Raw genomic sequence first — 3,467 nt, forward strand, 5'->3', positions numbered from 1 at the left:
AAACTCAGCGAGAAGTCAACATGCTCAGCTCCATTCCCGCGTGTCGTGATCCTCATTGAAGTTCTTGCAATAAGACCGTTTCCACCAGGAATCGTCTTCAGTCGACACATCTTGAGGGGATTCGTACGCGACACACGGGGGTTACAAAAGTACGTAAACTCGCCCGTGTATCGCCACGAAAAGGACGCGCACGCGTTCCAAACCGCCAATTGAAAGCAGCTAATAATACTAATAATAATGTTCCCGGGAATTCTTCTCTGCATTTGACCCATCCTTAGTTATTAAGGAGCAGTCGGCTGCAGTGAAGCAACTGGGGGTTCAGTGCCTTGCTCAAGGACACTTCAACATGGAACGATGGGGAGAGCGGGGAACCAACCGGGTACCTTGTTGTTCAGGGACGACCGTGAGCTGCATCATCTTTTGTCTTTTATCTTTGTTCATTTATTTTATTGCACCATATTTTACTTTGTATTGAACTTTGTTCTTTAACTGTTCAAATGTTTTGGTCCCTGTTATTGGAAAATTGTTGTAATTGACTATTGAACTGCACTTTGTGACACTTTGACTGCGATAAGTGCAAAATAAATAAACTTTACTGACATACATACTCACTTATTGACTTACTCACTTGCTTACTTCCATATTTTCTTACTTACATATTCACTTATTTACTTACTTACTTATTGACTTACTCACTTACTTTCTTGCGTACGTGCTTACTTACATACATACATACTTACATACTTACATACTCACTTATTTACTTTCTTACTTACTTACATACTCACTTGCTTACTTACATACTTTCTTACTTACATATTCACTTACATACTCACTTACTTACTTGCTTACTTACATACATACTCACTTACTTACTTGCTTACTTACATACTTACTTTTTTACTTTCTTACTTTCACTTACATACACCTTGCACTCACTTACTTACTTCACTTACACACACATACTCCTTGCTTACTTACTTACTTGCTTACTTACTTACATACTCACTCATACACACTTACTCACTTGCACCTACTTACTCACTCACTTACATTCACACTCACTTACATACTCACTACACCTCACCTTACACTCACTTACATACTCACTACCACCTTGCTTTCATACTCACTTACTTACCTTGCTACACCACTTGCTTACATATCACATACTCACTTATTTACATACTTACTTACATACTTACTTACATACTTACTTACTTAGTTACATACTCACTTATTTACTTACTTACTTGCTTATTTACTTGCTTACTTTTACTGTGTATTGTACTTTGTTCTTTTAACTGTTGAAATGTTTTGTCCCCTGTTATTTGCCAAATTGTTGTAATTGACAACTGAACTGCACTTTGTGACACTTTGTCTGTGATAAGTTCAATATTAATAAACCTTACTTACTAACTTACTTACAGCCGTAACCCTAACAGTGTGTTGGAACGCACGTGTCTTGCACATGGCTCCGGGCTGCAGAGACAAAGATACGGGGAAGTTGTTGACGTCTTATCATCGATCTGCCACGTCCAGTATATCTGCAGAAAGCCTCACGTGGTCATCGTGTGTGAGAACAGTCGAAGCTCATCCTGTCCAACAACCTTCTTCTCTGTCCGCTGTGAGTCCAGCAACGGCCCATTCTCCACCAGAAACCAGAGGTCACGCATTTCACAGTGGAAACTCAAAACCCTCTCATCATCTCCTCACTCAGCAGTTCTTAATGCCTGGGGAAGTACCCCTCCACACCCGGCCCGAATGCTTCGCCCACCCAGTGGTATGCTCCACCCTCGCACTGCTGAGGAAGGAGCATTGTTCAGTCACATGACTCTCATGAATGTGCTGGGCGAAGTCCGTGCCCGTATGGATTTGTTAAATTGTGAGTTATATCAGAATATACAGTATATATATATATATATATATATATATATACAGACAGACGGACATCCAGGTGGAGGCATGAAGACGTAAACGCTCTCGACCGGTGTGGAGCTGTCAGGCGGTGTTACACGAGGCATCGTCCGGGAGCAGCACCGGAAGTGGAAATGGTGGAGTGCATCGAGTTCAGCGCTATCACAAGGCCCACCCTGTCCCTGCTACACAACACCATTGTCCTGCTGGGAGGAGGAGGAGGAGGAGGAAGGTCAAAAAGGAGCAAATACACACTGATAGTGGAAGCATTGCCTTATAAAACCTGAGCCTTTGAGTTTCCATGTTTCTGTATCACTTATTAGGCCTTTTGAGACTCTTGGGACAGTGACAATACAATTCCAGTTCTCTTTGAGGGAAGCGTCTGCCGGCTGTAATCCAGCAGCTGTCTCTGAGGAAACGCTGGCGAGTAATCCAGGATCACTGCGTCTTCCTCCTGGGATCTCTGGAAGATCAGAGCGAGCTGGAGAGAAGGAACCGGTGCGGATGTCAGGAAGTGTTTAAAAAAAAATGTTTTCTGAAAAACACACACAAAATCAACCAGAACAAAATAAGATCTTCTTAAAGGATAATCCTGGTTAATTATATCTTTTTTAACACTTTAGCTTTCAGTGCCATCTATAATAATAGCATTCTTGGCAACTTAATTGCTGAGGTGGAGGAACAGGGCGACCTGCCAGAGGAGAATCAAAGCAACCACACCTGAGTTGGAAAGGAAAAAAGCAGAAGAACATTAAAAAATATGACATGAACTGTGTAACTGTAAACATGTATCACAGTTTCAATTTCACCTCAAGTTAAAGTAGTTTAGATAATGTGGCTAATTTACGAGCTAATCTGAGGGCTCGTGCTGCTTTAAAAAAAAAGATTTTTCACCTGTACAGTTTCTATTTCTACGTTTATCTTTATATGCATTTTATATAGAATTCTGATTATTGATATTTAAACACAACAACTGCGACAGATCAAAGTGGCACCAGAAAGTCTTTCGACTTTGATGGATGTCTACAACTATAATTACGCCGTAAATGTTCACCTCTTTCTCGATGAGTTTGCCTGGAATGTTCACAACCTGTCAGATCGCGTGCCAGCTGGTTTTCCCCTCCTATTTTTAGCAATATCGTCACATTCCAAGATCCCGCCCATTACGACAGCGAGCACGATGTCATAATAGCCGATAGCTACCTCTAAGAATGAAACCTACATCGTAATGAATCGTCTTTCCCCTTTATTTCAGCGCCACAGATTATTTCACCTCCATGTTCCAGTTCTCGTGTGATGATATCACTTCTTCACAGCTCGAAATCAGGTTTTTCATCTTCTTTTTTTAAAGATCCAGACTCATCGTAGGTAACTGATATTTGAGAATTTAAAAAAAACCCAATAATTATATATTGGCTTGTGTTTTGTTTATGGCGTCGATGCTGCAACATGAAAAGAAATGTCTGAGTCTGATGTGTTACCGTTTAATGAGACTTCACCTCCAACAATAAATAATGAGTTTCAATAAACTCCTAGACTTATAGGCTGCT

At 40.8% G+C, this 3,467-nt stretch overlaps 1 long non-coding RNA gene across 1 annotated transcript in view; it reads left to right on the forward strand.

Annotated features, from left to right (window-relative positions):
* LOC130206044 (uncharacterized) overlaps positions 1 to 601 on the forward strand; it is a 739-nt gene extending 138 nt beyond the window's left edge. The window contains exons 1-2 of the long non-coding RNA XR_008834020.1: positions 1 to 149; positions 279 to 601. The exon at positions 1 to 149 is cut by the window's left edge and continues 138 nt beyond it. This is a non-coding gene — a long non-coding RNA (uncharacterized LOC130206044). The remainder of the gene's footprint in view (positions 150 to 278) is intronic.
* The last annotated feature ends 2,866 nt before the right edge of the window (positions 602 to 3,467 follow it).

This window comes from Pseudoliparis swirei, chromosome 16 (assembly GCF_029220125.1).
Source record: "Pseudoliparis swirei isolate HS2019 ecotype Mariana Trench chromosome 16, NWPU_hadal_v1, whole genome shotgun sequence".
NCBI classification, from domain to species: Eukaryota; Metazoa; Chordata; class Actinopteri; order Perciformes; family Liparidae; genus Pseudoliparis; species Pseudoliparis swirei.